Source organism: Sciurus vulgaris (genome assembly GCF_902686455.1).
Source record: "Sciurus vulgaris genome assembly, chromosome: 2".
Lineage (NCBI taxonomy): Eukaryota > Metazoa > Chordata > Mammalia > Rodentia > Sciuridae > Sciurus > Sciurus vulgaris.
The window spans coordinates 132,313,738-132,330,194 of record NC_136462.1 but is presented as its reverse complement, the minus strand read 5'-3'; the positions used below and the strand labels follow the sequence as shown (position 1 = coordinate 132,330,194).

Below are 16,457 nucleotides of genomic sequence, written 5' to 3'. Positions count from 1 at the left end.
AAGAAAGTAGCAGAACTGAGTGTGTCTTTGGAGATTAGGTCAAATCAGGTATTGTGGCTTCTTCCTTGAGGAAACCAGTTGCTATGTCATGAAGGCAATGGCCCCATGGAGAGGTACATGTGGCAAGAACTGAGGCCCCCAACCCATACCATGTGGTTACCTTGGAAGCAGACCCTCTAGCCCCTGTCAAGCCTTCTGATGCCTGTGGGCCTGGCTGAGGTCTTGACTACAACTTCATAAGAGATGCTGATCCAGAACGACCCAACTAAGTAACATGCATATGAGATAATGAATCATATGAAATATTAAATGTTTGTTGTCTTAAGCTGCAAGACCTGGGAGTGATTGGTTATGTAATAACAAATAACAAGCAATAAACCCATCCTATTCCCCTTTCCTTATTATCTTTTGTCATTATATGCTTGGCTTCACTCCCACCTCACTTCAGGGAAAGTCTATTACATTAAGAAGTGACAATGGTGTCAAGGTGCTTCTGCACAGCAGCATGATGCAACCTCCCAAGCAGTTCCTAGAGAACTTATCAAGAAGCTCACTTTCTTCTGTGTTCTTTGTTTGTTTGTTTTGTGGCACTGGGGCTGGAACACAGGTCTCATCAGGGTAAGCAAGTGCTCTATCACTGACCTCCCTCCCCAGCCCTCACTTCTTCCAAAGAACAAAGAGTTCCCAAAGCTCTTCAAGGCTACAGCCTAAAGCTGTTCTTGATATTTTTATCCCAGGAGGACACTCCAAGGTTCTGAACTGGCTGTAGTAAGAAGCAGATGAAAAGGAGCCTGCTGGTTGCTGGGACTTGCTACCTGGGGCATAGGAGCCTATTGAATTTTTTACTCTCTACATGTGTTACCCATGTAACATAGATCAATTAAATATATTTAAAGTCATAATTTATCAGTTACTAAACTCTGCTTACATGTTTGTATTAATCAACTTTTTCACTGCTGTGACCAGAAGATATGATAAGAACAATTAGAGGAGGAAAAGTTTATTTGGGGTCTCATGGTTTCAGAGGTCTCACTCAGTTCATAGATGGCTGACTCCATTGCTCTGGGCCTGAGATGAGGAAGAACATCATGGCAGAAGGGTGTGGCAGAGGAAAATAGCTTAGGACATGGCACCAGGAAGCAGAGAGAGAGAAAGAGAGAGAGAGAGCCAGAGAAACTGAGAGACTGCCCCCCTCACTAGGGACAAAATATAAGCCCCAAGGGCATACCCCCAGCAACTCACCTCCTTCAGCCACACCTTACCTGCCTACAGGTGCCACCTGGTTAATCCCTATCAGGGGATTAATGCACTGACTAGGTTAAGATTCTTATAACCCAATCATTTTACCTCTAAATCTTGCTTTGTCTCACACATGAGCTTTTGGGGGACACCTCACATCTAAACTATAACAGTGTTCCTAAAAAGGAAGGTTTGCCATCTGGGGAGAGCAGCCGATGTGTCCCCTTACTAGAGTGTGGCATTGGCATCTTAAGAATCTAAGTTCTATAGTAAAAACTGGAGTTTAATCTGCTTAAATCTGAATTTTCCAAATTTCTTTCAACCACACAGCTCTGTTTTTTCATAAATTCGACATAAAGAGACTTGGTTATAAATAGTCATCTGTGTGTTTTATGCCACAAGACTTGGGACCTTGCCATTGACAACACAGTTCCAGTTACACATCCTTGAAGACCAGGTGCAGAATCCAGAGGAAGGACACGGAGGGGAGGGAGGTGGCCAGGAGTGAACCTGGGGTTGGGGTTTGAGGAAATAGACATATTGGGAGCATGGAAAGGGGATTCCCAGAGAGAAAGGTCCCTAACCTACTGCAGTGATTTCCCAAGGACAGGTCTATGGTTGTTATATTCCTTCATTCTTAATTCATTCAACATCCACGGCATTTTTGGCATAAGATTAAATCAAGTATACTGCCAGCCCTTAGAAAACTCCCTCCTAGTGAGGAAGGTGCATAGCCCCAGGACAGTTCAGCCCTGTGGATTTAGGAAAATCTCAGAAAATGACCTGTGAGCCACACGCAGTATGAATCACTGTCACCCTGGTGGTGAAGTGCAGAAAATATCCCCAGAGCAATGGGGAGTCCAGAGCTTCAAGGAGTGAGAGCAGATGCCTGCTCACTTAGAGCCAGGTGAACCTGACTACTGGCAGCTACCAGTAGTCCCAGGCCATACCTACCCTGTCCTCTGCTCTGGGGATTGGGATTTATGCATTACCACGCTCCTCACCTGCTGCAGGCCTCACATAGCAGGCTGAGCAGGAGCTCAGAGGGCAGGAGGGACAGAGAAGAGTCTGTTCTGACAGAATTGAAATTGTAGCACCATCCTAACTGCTGAATAGCTAGGCAATTATAGGACCCATAATCTCTGGCATGGGTGGTACCTTTATCAACATTTGCAGCCCTGGCTGAGAAGGTGTTTCCTCCTAGATCCAGAGTTAATAGTACCAGCTCCTCTTGCAACTCCAGCTTCTTTCACAGTATCAACTTCTCTTGTAGCTCCCATTTCTCCTGTAGGGCAGTAGCAGGTGCAAGTTCCGGGCTCTAGTCCTGGGGCACTATGGTCGGAATGTTCATTCAACAAAATTTATAAGTTGAAATTGTCACCCTCAATGTGGTGATATTAGTAGGTGTGGCCTTTGGCAGTTAATAAGGTTAGGAGAGTGGAGTCCTAATGATTGCATTAGTGCCTTTTTAAAAGAGTCCCCAGAAAGAGTCTCCTCACTTCTTCCACCATGTGACAAAACAAGGAGAAGGCACCATCTATGGTCTAGAAGGTCCTCGCTAGAATTTAAGTTTGCTGGTACTTTGACCTTGTATTTCCCAACCTCCAAAATTGAGAAAAATGAATTCCTATTGGCTGTAAGCCATCTGGTTTATGATGTTCTGTAATAGCAGTACTAAAGGAGTAAGACAGTTTTTGACAGGGGCACCACCCTTTCTTCCTTTTGCTCTCCAGCCCTCTCCTCCTGTCCACTCTTTCATCCATCCATCCTTCTACCCTTTCCCTTTGTAGTCAGTTCTCTGCATTAATTTCCATGTGAAATACCTATGTGTTTTCTGTTTTCCTGACTGGGCCTGGACTGACTCAAGAAACAGAATCTTGAAGTTGGGTCTCTGATAGGGTTGTCCTCCTGTGAGAGTATAAATGGAGAGATGGGATACTGGGATACTGGTCACCAGTATACTGGTCCCAGCAGATGGGATACTGGTCACCTCTGGCATCACAAATACTTGATTATTACTTATGGTTGCTCAGGAGGTGGCACCTAGAGAAGGTAAGACTTTGGGACAGGAAGTTGCCACTGCGCTTGTCTGTTATGGTAAAATGATGTACACAAAGACTGTTGAGGGATGGCTCCTGACTTCCCTGAAGAGACTGCAAAAGAGAAGACAAAGATGACAATGACATCATCTTTGCAATGAACAACTGCAATGAAGATGGAGAGGAGAAGGATGATGAGGGGGAGAAGGAGAAGGAGAAAAGAGGAGGACCAACAGGGGAGGAGATAAAAAGAAAACGGATAAAGAGGACTATATTAAAATTAAGAACTTAGGTTTAAAAGATTCATTCATTAAGAGAATAAAAGGGCAAGGCACAACTGGGGGAAAATATTACAACCTATATTTGACAAAGGACTTATATCCAAAATATAAAAAGAACTCCTAGAAATCAATGTGAAATGACAGATAACTCAATAGGGGAAAAAATTGGCAAAGGGCTTGAGTGGGCACTTCACAAAAGAGTCTATCCTAGTGTCCAATAAATATGTGAGAAGGTGCTCAACCTCATTAGTTATCAAGAAAACACTAGAAGAGCATTGTATCAAAACCACAGTGAAATAGTACTTCATACCCACAAGGATGGCTACAATAAAAAAAAAAAATATGCAAGCAATAGCAAACGTTGGAAAGGATGTAGAGATGTTGGAACCCTTTTATATTACTGGTAGAAATGTAAAACGCTATTTTCTGGAGACTATAGCCCATATGTTAGATTGCAAGAGCTGCCATAACAAAGTATCACAGAATAGGTATCTTAAACAACAGAAATTTATTTTCTCAGTTCTGGAGACTGGAAGTCAGCAGAATTCAAAGTACCAGCAGGGTTGGTTTCTAGTAAGGCCTCACTCCTTGACTTAAAGTTGGCAGTCTTCTTCCTGTGTCCTCACATGGTCTTTCCTTCTGGCATATCCTTGGTATCTGTATTTCCTAGTCTCCTCTTCTTACAAGGACCTTGGTTATAAATACTGGACCTCGTTTTAATTTAGTTGTCCTCTAAGATCTTCAAATTAGTCACATTCTGAAGTCCAGGGGTCAAGGCTGCAACACATGAATTTTGGAGAGACACAGTTCAGACCATAACAGCTCTTTTGACCTCCCACAGGCCCAAATGCTAGGATACCTAGGAGATCACGGCACAGCTGGGGCTATGGACAGGTGGGAATGATGGGAAGAGAGTGTTGTGAGCAACAGGCACCTGGAGCCTTGGGAAATATGGTCTTGTGGGGAGTCTGTAAGGCAGAGAAGAGGGAAGAGCACCCAAGGCAGTGGGAGCAGAACAATTTAGGACCCACCGACTTCAAGGATGTGTCATCAGTGAAGCCAGAGGAGGGAGCTTTGCAAATAGTAGCACATGTAGCCAATAGGCATCCAATCTTCTGGGAAGATGGTGCTCTTTGCAGGCCTGGGGTCTCTTGTAGGATTTTAAGGGAGGGAAGATAAGAGGAGTAGCTAAATGCTACCATGCAGACTGTGCTCATCTTGGGGCAGTACCAAGGACATGTGGATGGGAGATGGGGCCTAGGACGCTTGTACTCTGTGGCCACTGACAATCCATGCTGGTTTACTGCAGAATGGGGGCTGTAGAATCTTAGGATTCTGGTTTAAACTTCCTGCTCAACATCTACCAGCTGTGTGAACTTGGGGACAAGATCAAGTCCAGGCTGTGGTCTATTCATGTATAAAGATGCAGGTCATTGTAAGGATGAATAATATAATGTCAGTGACCTGACACATTACTAAAACACTGTGTGCCTTGTTTTGCTTTGGCCATCTCTGCAAGTTGTTTTTTTGTCCTTCTGTAAAGTGAGGCAGACTTGTAGCCAGATACATAAGGTACTCAACCTCATTAGTTATCAAGGTAACACTAACTAAAACTGCAATGCTTCAAAACCACACTTCTGGGATATAAGAGGACCTGGATGGTCAGTCCAAGGGGAAGCTATGTGATCCCTACCTGGGACCTGAGTGCCACAGGAAGGGTCAGTACTGGGTCCCCTACCACAGGAGCTGAAGCAGAGGAAGGCTCTGGAGGGAAGGGGTGGAGGAACCATGAGCCAGCACCCTTAACCAACTCACCCTCAGCCCTCGTATGCATAACCCAAAGCTGCCATTTTCAATTCTTGGATCAGGCACCCAAGTTCCTTGCAGACCCCAGGAAGGGACACAGGGGCTCAGGAGACTTGTGCTATGAAGAAGAAGGAGGTTGTGGCAGCCTAGGTAGGAGGGAAAACTTGATGCTAGGGATAGGGGGTCTGTTAATTTTCCAAACTGATTCTAAAGGTGTGTTCATGATTTACCCTGGGGAAAGAGAAGTTATAAGGGGGAGATGGGAACTTGTCTTAGGCATCTGTCCTCATTTTCAGAGATACCTTGGAATGTTTACATTTTCACACAGGATTATTTTGGGGGAAAATTTTTGCTGAAGACACACATGTGTGCGCGCACACACACAGAAAGAGAGTGGGGAGAGAGGAAGACAACTAGAGTTGAGTAAATTCTAATTTCTCTCTCTACTATAGGAGATAGTGATCTATCATCCATGTTCCCTCTGGCTCCAAGGAAAGTCCTTATATGCAGGAGAGGGATCCTATTTTATACTGCTGTGCCCTCAGGGCATGACCCAGTGTGGCAGACAAGCCCTTGATGACTACTTTTTGTCCAAGCTAAACATTAAACTACCATAATGCTGACCAGACATGTAGGCATCTGACAAAAATCAAGAAACTTACCTGGCCCTAATCTGTAGCTGTTCACTATAGCAATCACACATGTAAACATGACTGCACTGAGATATTGGAGGGCAAATATATGCACATATGCCATTTTCTCTAAATAAGTCAGTTTCTGTGTGTGTGTATGCATCTGTATGATGTGTATTGTATGTGAATATGTGTGTACATGTGCTGTGTGTGTGAGACCCATACCCTCAGCACCACCTAGCAATTTCCTGGGACCTACTCCTTCTGATTCAGATGTGAGGGTGCTTTTCTACAGCATGACTTGCCCCTGAATGAGCCACATTTGATTGGTCCCCAGATGGGTCCCTGAATCAAGCCACACCAATCAGAGCAAGTTCCTCAGAAGCATGGAACTGACCCCAGAAAATCAGAACTAATTTTTCAGTTTACAGAGAAATAAATTTGGGGAGATTGGGAGCAGTCATTTTCCATAGCAGGGTCTAGCCAGCAAGGTGCACATGTTTGCAGAGAAAGGAGCTACATATGAATGCAGGGGGAGCCCAGAGCAACCTGCATCCTGTAAGCACCCAGGTCCAATTTCAAAGGCCACCACACCCTGCTCTGGGGCTCTTTGGAGCTTCAGTGTGACTTCCTTGCCCAAGGTCCTCTTTTTGATAAAGCCAGCTAGAATTTTTTTTTTTTTTTTTTTTTTTTTTTTTTGGCTAAAGACCTAAATTGTGCATAGACTTTTTGCCAAAACTCTCCCTTGTAAGAGATCTGGCCTAAACATGAAGACCCTGGAAACTGCAACCAAACACATTCTACAGTGCATTTCATTATTTGATGAGGGTCAACTGGAATTGGATTTCTACCTGGAAAGGTGATTGTTCTTTCTTTCTAGCTTTTAACTAGATTTCTTAACTTGAGCCAGGAAGTTCCCTATGCCATTTGAGGGGATTGCTGCACACATTCTACAACTCAGAATGGCCCTGTCTTACTCACCCCCATGACAATGCTGCCACCCCCACCGTTACTATCTTCCATAACCTGTAGCTTTAGTTTGTTGTTCCCTGGCTGACAAACTCCTGCCCTGCTCTGGCCCTTGTCACCTTTCCTGCCCCCAGCCCATACTCTAGCCAAATAGCCAGCTGGCTTGCCTGTCACCCTCTCTCCACTGTTCTTTCCCTAGCATTGGTAAAAACCTACTTTCCCCTCCACAGTCAGCCAAACTGCTGGGGATGGCCCCCTGATGTGCACCAGTGAACAACCCTTCCTTGGTGCCATCTGCTCAGAGTAGATGCTAAGGATGGCAGGCCTGTACCACCTTCCTCTTGGCACCTTCCCAAAGTTGAGCACCCTGCCTGTCACAAAGCTGGGGTTCTGCAAATGCTGGTTGAACCGAAACCCACTGTGGTTGTGGGTTCCTGAACTTGTCTTTCGTCTTGTTCCCATGCCTGGCTCCCAGTCACAAAGTGGAGGGCTCTGTGTGTCATTTGCAGTCAAGATAGAGTCTTCCCAGGGGTCCCTCTCACTGGGGGCTCCTCCTATCCTCCCAGAATTCCCCCGGTCTGCTCTGGTGTTCTGGGTTACACCTGGGTTGACCCTGTTTTGCTTGGCTGCCAGGAAGGACTTCCTATTCCTGACCAGAACAGAACAGCCAGTTCTGGTGGGGGAGGGGGGAGAACAGCCCCTGCATCCTGGTCCTCCATCTGAGCAGCACCTGCGCTTTCAGAGACCCCTACCTCATCTCCCTTCTTGTGCCTCCTTGTTAAGGCTGCTTGCAGGGGATGCGTGTACTTAGGAGGCTGCAGGCCCAAATTCAGTTACCAGTTGAGGATTCAGGGCAACAACCCTGAGGAGTGGCACCCAGAGCACTGTGGTATTGAGAAGTAATGTGGGGACAAGGGTGGGGGTGGGAGTGGCTTCAAGACCCTGAGCTTCGTGCTAAGGGCCTCTCTCTCTCACACACATGTACACACATGCAGCACATATCTACATGTACAAGGGGAAGGAGTGGTATCAGCTTTAGGAAGCCCATATGATGGTCCCCAGGCCTGCAGCAGGCCCCTTCCACCTGTCCTGGACTGAGCACTGGGGAGAGAACTGCAGGGAATAGAAGCCTGTGGTTCTCCTGCGTGTGACATTGGGTGACAGGGAGTGTCAAAGGGGCACAGAAAGAATGTGCATGTCAGAGAGCACCTTCACCCTGGCTGGTTACAAAATAACTGGCCATGCAGATTCCAGGTGAGCTGGCCCTGCAGGAGGTTTTCCCCTGGGGAGCTGTCTGATACCTTATTGATTTCCTCTTGCAGACTCTGAGACAGAGAAGAGGACAAAGGGGCTTCTAGAGACCAGCATAGTCACAAAGGTGAAAACCCACTCAAGCTGTTACAGGGAGCTGATGGGCTAGATCACCTCCAGGGGGAGAAAGATTTCAATCTTGAGTCTGCCAAATGCTAGGGAGTGGGGAGTCAGGCAACACTGCTCCTCCCCCCACTTCTGTACTGCAAGGGTTTCTAGGGCCCAGTGGGGCAGTAGCCAAGAATGAGTCTGGCTGCAGGGAGCAGGGACAGACACTCACTGTGAGTGTGGTTCAGGCTCAACTATCTTAGAGAATCCTCTGGGCCTTCCTCACAGTGAGATGGCTTCCAACATTAGGGCCACATTCAAGTAGTAAGAAGGGTCTGGGGGCTTGCCACCCACATCCTTTCCCTGTATCAGTAAAGAAACAGTTTTCCCCAGCTGACCACGGTGTGGGGTCACAGGTCATGCAAACTGCAGAAGGCTGGCAAAGCAGAGAACAGGGCTGTCAAAATTGATTTTGATCACAGCTACCCCAACACCACCTGTGGAATGGGATTAAATACTGGCAAACACAGTGTGGGCCCCGCGTGGCCACAGCCAGGCAGGGTAGAACCTGATTAGGGGCGGGAGGATCAAGGACCTGAAGACTGCATTTGGGGTGCAGCCCATCAAGGTGGTAGTTCCTGAGAGCCCATGTGAAGTCCTCAGACCCCAAAGTAGGGAGCCACTGCCCAAGTTAAGAGGGTGTTCAATCCTGGGTGCAGAAGCCCATGTGGAGAGTAGGGCACCCTCTGATGCCCTTTGCTGGTGCCACTATGGTCTTGCAGGCACCAGGCCTGGGTTAAAGCCCTACTCTACAGTTCATTGTCACACTGTAGTGACTTCTGAGAAGTGAATCAACAAGAGGTAAACACCTGGAACCTGACAGGGACTCTCTGAGTGGCCCTTGGAGGAGCCAACTGGGCCAGCTGGGGGTGAGGGGTTGACAAAGAGAGTTGAGACTAGGAACTGGGGCAGACTACCAGCAAGCCAGGACATCAAGGGTCCCAGCCTAGAGCAGCCTAATCACTGGAGAGCAGATGCTGGCCAGTGCATGGTGGTCTTTGACATGGATGGTATTGTGGTGACTGGCCCTGGAGCAGTGCCTGTGGTTAGACATTCACTGTGTCCTAATCTTAATAGAACACTCCTGGGCCAGCCTTGCCCTCCACCCAGTGCCCTCCAGGGAACACTGGGGCTTCTCACTGCTGCATTAATTAATAGGCTCAGAAGGTGCCCAGGGAGTTCACAGGCTGACGTAGTCCAGCTCTCCAGGCCCGTGTCTCCCAGCCCCCTCCACTGATGAGACTATGTTGACACTGTGGAGACAGGCCAGCTCTGTCAGTCGTTATGCCGAGAAATGAAACATTGCCTAACCCTGAGGAGAAACCACAAGAAGAGAAAAATATGCAATGTCGCTGCAGCTGGGTCCTAGGGCTCAGCCTCCATCTCACTATCTTCATGGTGGGTAAGGCAGTCATGTTTGAATGTATTAAAGGCAATACAAAAATATTTGCTGGGGTGGGACAATTTTTAAGTCCCCAAAAGATCTATCTCTCCCAGAGGAGAATGGCATTTTTTTAGGAACAATGCGCCTGGGTTCTTTGTCATCCAGTCCTGCTCTTTGGGCAGCCCTGACTGAGCGGTACCATACAACTGCACTGGAGTGGAGGAGCAGAGTTCCCCCTGCCCAGGTGTGGGATGCCACTGTGTCACCACACGACTCTTGGGGTGCATCAGGACTGATGCTGCTGCCACCAAGCAGCCTCCACAGGTCTCAGAACAAAGCTGGGTCATGTGTTGGGGGAGGAGGGATTGTCACTGCAAAGATGGCACCTGGAAGTTAGGAGGCCTAGAAAGGAGCTGTTTTCATTTTAGCAGAAGTTCACATTTTGTGTTTTCAGTTTGAGATGGGAATCACCACCATCTTTTATCTTTGAGGGTGAATACACAGGTCTTTGCCATGGGCATCTGTGGATAGGTTACTGACTAAAAACTCAGCTCTGATTCTCCTCCTTTCAGAACACATCTGGTTAGTTCCCTGCCTACTCCTACCCCTGCTCCTGTCTCCTTAGAAGGCAAAGTTTCAGGAATCAGGCTGTTCCTGGTGTGGGCACCAGAAGCATGTTTAGGGCCCAGACTTAATGGCACGGAAATCAATCCTAGCCTTCACAGGGATCACAAGGTGCTAATAATGCCCCACCATTGAAAACCCCAAAACTAGGGGATTTTGCTGTATCCTCCAGGCCTCTTGGGTACTATCTGACCATCTGTTCCCACTTCTACAATGGCTGCTTGCCTTCACATCCCCTTTCTTGCCAAGACCCCTGAGACCCCGTGCCCACCTGCCATACAGAAGCAGTGCTGAACACACATGCAATACATGCATGCACACATGTGTACACACACACACACACACACACACACACATCAGGAGCTCTCCCTCCCCAGAGCTCTGTGTTTCCCCTTTATGAACTCTAAAGCTATTTGTGTTATTTACTACAGGTCTCATGTATACAAAGCCATTTAAGGTCACACCTGCACAGTGTCCTTGAGGGTCATGGCCCTGTGATTCTTGGTGTGATCTGATTGATTCCTGTCCTTGGGTCCTCTTTACTACTTGGCACTTGAAATCTAAAGGACCTTGGGGAAATGGTGGTGGCCTGTCACCAGGATCAAATACAGGTTAGCCTTTGAGACTGACTGCTGCACCTGCGAATCTAAATACAGACCTGGGAAAATCATGCCAGTGCAGGAGGGCAATCTTATCAAACACCTGCATTATGAAAGATTAGGTCCTGGGGGCTGAGTCCACCTCTGAATAATTTTTTTCTCAGCAGAAAAAAAGGTCAAGTGGGAAGCTAAGTGGAACAGTGAACAGGTGCTGCCATCTGTGCCTCCCTGTGCTTCCTTCCATTGTGCAAGGGGGCATGGGGAAAGCACATATCCCATGAGTGGGCACCCCTCGAATGCCTTTGGTTCTGGGACTGCCACCAGGGGCAAAACTGGCATTATATTATGTGTCACTAAACCTTGGAGAAGAGGCACACAGGTGGGAGGATTGCTCAAAGCTCACTGAGACACACCCTGGTAACAACAAGGGTGAGACGCCCATATCGACCTCTTTCCTCTATTAAACATAGTTTAAATGGCAAGGATAGACTATTCAGTAATAACCACTGCAATAGGGAAGAGAGTTGAGCAAAAACTGAGCTCAACCTTACCAGAACAAAAGGGAGAACACTATTTAAATGCTGGGTCATACTCAGGAAAGGACATTGAGGAGAGTTAGGCAGAGTTGGTTCTTATTTGGGAGGGAAACATACTTCTCTGTTTTTAAATTGACACATCATAATTTTGCATACTCCTGGGGTACAGCGTGCTATTTCCATACATGTATGTAATGCGTAATGATCAAATCAGGGTAATTGGCATTTTTATCGCCTCAAACATTCACAATAGTCAAGATACACAATCAACCTAGGTGTTCATGGTTGGATGAATGGGTAAAGAAAATGTGGTATATACACACAATGGAATACAATTTAGCCATTAAAAGAAATGGAATCCAACATGGATGGACCTGAAGATCGCCCATGAATGAAAGACAAACGCTGCATGTCCACATTCACATGTGGAATATGAAAAGTCAAATTCAGAAATAGAGAGTAGAATGGGGATCACCAGAGGCTGAGAAGGGGATGTGAAAGGGGGGACAGAGGGATGTTGGCTAGTGGGTACCAAAGAACTAGGAGGAACAAATTCCAGTGTTCTACAGCATAGTGGAGTGACAGTAATTTATAATAGTTCATTATATATTTCTCATATCTCTTGACAGGAGGCTGTGGTGCACATCAGAGTAAGAAGCCCACCCGGTCAAGCCCCTCTCCCACAGGGATTAGGGAAAAAGCCAGAGTCAGAACATCTTCCTGAATATTTGCATTTCAAAGAGATGACTCCCAGGTCCTCATAGTGACAGTTCTGAATTGTGGAAAATTTATATCCTCAAAGGGGTAGAGCAAAGATTTACAAGTGCAAGCTTTTGACAGTAATGGCTCTACAAGGGCATTTGGGGGCCTATCTACCTATCACCAGGTTTTGATTGGAACAAACAGTAAATTCTCCTGGTAATGTTGAGTTGCCTCTGTCAGGCACTTAAGGGCTACTGGCGGTATCATTCTAGGGTATGACCTTGAGGTATTAGCAAGTGTTTTTCATATCTCTTAGTGAGTGGATAAGAGGAGGGGCAGACCAAAGCATTTGTACTGAAAGTCTGCAGTTTTTATGAACCAACATTGAAGCCTAGCTGAGCAGAGGAAACTGAAACAGTTTGGTGAAGGAGAGAAAATATGGCAGTACTGAGGCAGTACTGAGGATTGAACCCAGGGCCTTGCATGCTAGGTGAGCGCTTTAGTATTTGAGCTACTTCCTAGGCCCTGGAGTCTTTGTTACTTCCTCCTGCTGCCCTACCTGGAGGCTCCACCCCTTCAGGGAATGCTGCCCCTATTATGCTAGTCATTATCTGGCTACTGCTGTTCCTGTTGAGCGCCCTTGCAATATTCAGGTGCCCATGCCAGGGGAGAACTCAGAGAACACTGTCACAAGAACGTATATTAGATGGGTCTTCAGAGAGTGGAGCCTAGGCCCTGGCATCAATCACAAGTGGAGGAAATAGATGAGGAAAGTCTTCTTGTCCTTTCAACGCAACTCAGCAACTAAACACAATAACAGCTATGCTAGGACCCCCAGTCATTCCTGGCATCTGACCTCTTGGATGGCTAAACTTAGTTGGGAGACCCAAATACACCCTGAGACAAAGGAGCACGAAGAATTCCTCTGGTAACCTGGGCCACCAGGAATGCTCAGGGTGGATCAAGTTTTTGATTCAAGCGTCAACCTTTTTGGCTTTGGCATCAGAAAACTCAAGTGCAAAATGAAACTAATAACACCACTGAGGATAAAGTGGCATATGGCCCTGGTGGGGACTCCACCAGTAGTAGGTGTATCCTGAAAGTGCATCTGTGAGTCCCAACATGTTTGCAGGAGCCTGGCATGAAAAGAAGTTCTGAACCCACTGGGCCGTGGGGTGTGAGAACAGGTGGGTTTCCCCAACACAGACAAGCCAGCATGGAGAGGAGGGCAGGGAAAGTATGCTGTTTATTCCAGGTGATTGGTTTGGCAAAGGCCTGGCAGGCCCCAATGGTAGGAGGTTTAGCGGCCAGGTTGAAATATTTGGACTTGGAAATTGAAAGAGAAGACTGGCCTGTTTAAAAAAAAAAAAAAAAAAAAAAAAAAAAAGGCGGAGGAAGACAAGGAGGTAGGGAGGAGGAGAAAAAAAAGAAAACAGAAAAACAACAACAAAAAAAATTCTGGAAGGTGTGGCCTTGGTAGAGTCCTGGGCACAGTCCAGAATTCAGGATGAGCCTCAGGGTAGGCAGGCCAGAATCCCACACATCCTGCTCTCAAGGACTCCTCCCCTCCTTGGCCCTTGATTCCTACTTCAGGAGGGTGTTTTCCAAAGAAGCCCCAAGGCCTCTGCCTGGCCTGCCCCTGCAGGTGGAGGAGCTTAGTGTAACATGCACATGCTGTACCAGGTGGAGCTTCACCTTGGCCAGGAACCTGCACAGCGGAGCAGCTGGCCATGCTGCTCTACCCAAAGGAGAGGAGACTATTTTGGGTTCAGGATCAGGCTGAATGGATTCTGTTTCCAGAGGAGCTTCTGCTGCAGCCCTGGGAGCTCCATCTGCTCAGGAAAACAGGCTGCAAGCTCCATCAGATGGTCCCTCAAATCCAAGCACTCTACTGCTCTATGGAGGCCTATCTGGGCCTGCACCACTTCTATGTCTTCCAGCCTGGTTGAAGGCCCCTGCCCTACACAGGGCCTGGGCTGTTCCACTCAGACAGAAACCTACGGTAACTGGTACCAGGCAGAGACTTTTCCCTTCATTATCCTGCTTCATCCTCGCAAAACTGTTGGGGTGGGGAGAGGTGCAATTTTAATCCCATTTTATAAATCCGGAAGCTTTGGTTTACAGAATTACATAACTTTCTCAGGGGATGAGGCTAGCAAGCAGTGGAAGAAGGATTTGGACCTGGGCCATTCCCCCACTAGACCTCATGAGGTCGATCAGGCTGCCACCCTGATCAACTGCCTCCCAGGTCTGATTGAATTCAAATTACCTTGAAGAAGAAATAAAAGCAAGGGTGAGCCCATGACTCTGAAGCAAAACCTCTGGGTTGGAAGAGGGCCTTCCACCAGCATGTCCAGCTTGACTGGAACCTGTGTGGGATACCCATCTCCACGGAGAATCCTGCCTTCTGCAGTGTTATCTTGGGCTTCAGTTTTGTCCAGGACCCTGCAGTTACCCCTGTCTCACCACCAAAGATCCTAATTCTGCCCCAAGTCATCTGGACCATGAGTGCCTCAAAGGAGAGCTTGGGTGTGTAGGGCTTCTCTCTCTGAGGGTTCTTCCTTTTTAAACTTCAGACCCTGCATTTTCCAGGAGCTGCCCCAGCCCTGTGGGTGCTGTGCTTTGAATGTGTTCCCCAAAGTTTGTATGTTGGAAACAATGCTACTCCAATGCAACAATGTTACGAGGAGAGAACTTAAGAAGTAATTAGGTCTGGAGCACTGGCTCTGTCCTCATGAAGGCACATCCTAGATGCCGTTATCCAGGGAGTAGGTGAATTATCAAGCTAGTAGCTTCCTGATAAAAACATGAGTTTGACTTCCTTTGGTCCTTTCATAATCCGGACCCCTACAACTCCCACTCCACCCCCACACCTGTATTCTTTCTCTTTCTAGCTCTCACTTTTTTGCTCTTCTGCTTTTCACCACAAGATAAATAGCAAGAAGACCCTCACCAGATGCAACCCCTTGACCTTGGACTTCCCAGCCTCCAGAACAAGAAGAAGTAAGTCTCTGTCCCTTATAATGTACCCATTCTTGGGCATTCTGTTATAGCAACACACTAAGATACAGGCGATCTAGACATCTCTCAGGACATGGCTCACTCTTAAGACTTATGTACCCAGAACACTGCTGAGAAAATGACATGACTTTCATCTCTGAACACGTTGGGGCAAATAAACTTTACACCAACATGTACAAGGGCAAAAATTGATCTAAGGAAACAGGTCTATATTCATTTTTATCATCTTCATTGAAAATTTCAAAAAGGTCCTCCTTTTGAAACAAACAATAGAAAGGTGTGTTGGTGTGCCATATAGTTAAGGATTGCTCAGGGATCTGAGCATGTCAGGCTTGGGAAAGAAAGCCAGGTCCTTCCCAAATGCCCCATGGGCCAGGCAGATGGGAGCTGGGACATGTTTAGCTTCTAATCTTCCAGCTGAGGTGCCAGCCAGGGCCTGATGGAAAGCAGGTGGGCACACGGGAGAGGGGCACCTTGAGAAGGACTGTAAGTGGGGAGCCAGGGTCCTGATGGTCCCACGACTGTTGCAGCTGGCAGGGGAACTGCAGGGTTTGAAAGCTTGGAGGAAGCCTGTACCTACTGGAGAGGTACGTCAGGAGCTGCAGCCTCCTTCTCTCCAAGAACCTCCTATTCATGAGGTCTCAGAACAGCATGGAGGGGATGGTGCATCCTATGGGTTAGACAGAGGAACTCCTCTACACTAGGCCTCATCACCTCCTCTTCTCAGAAATCATGAGGCCTAGAAGTTCAGTGACTGGCATGTTGTAGGTGCAAGGAAGGTGGATTCGGGACCACTTCATGGAGCCCCAATTCACTCTATTCTCTTGATCAGTTCCCAAAGGAACAAGGCAGAAGAATTTTTATCATCCTCCTCTTTGACTGGGGAATTCCCTTTTGGAAGAAGCAATGGTGAGTGAGCCCTGAGGGTAGAAAGTGGGTCCTAGGGGGCTGGGTAGAGCTAGATAGCACCAATGCCCCAAGCCACTTGCAGAACAGGGTAAAGGTAGAGGTTGGGGGCTGAGGGCAGGGTGAGGAAGAAGAAATTGCCACAGTGTCTAGAGGTGTGTGAGGCCAGCCCATCTATTACATCTTCTCCATTTGGGGATGTCATGTAGGGGGTCTCTGGGACTGGGATTTCTGTTTGAACATTTATAGGGCAGAAGAGATCAAGCTGAACTGTCAGAGAGGCCCATCAGGAACAAAAAC

General features: G+C 47.3%; 1 long non-coding RNA gene across 3 annotated transcripts in view; it reads left to right on the top strand.

Moving 5' to 3' along the window:
• The window catches only part of LOC306650488, a 105,362-nt gene that overhangs the window by 60,474 nt on the left and 28,431 nt on the right, over nucleotides 1–16,457 (top strand). For all 3 annotated transcript variants that reach the window (XR_013760935.1, XR_013760936.1, XR_013760937.1), the window contains exons 3-4: nucleotides 15,161–15,233; nucleotides 16,084–16,160. This is a non-coding gene — a long non-coding RNA (uncharacterized lncRNA). The remainder of the gene's footprint in view (nucleotides 1–15,160; nucleotides 15,234–16,083; nucleotides 16,161–16,457) is intronic.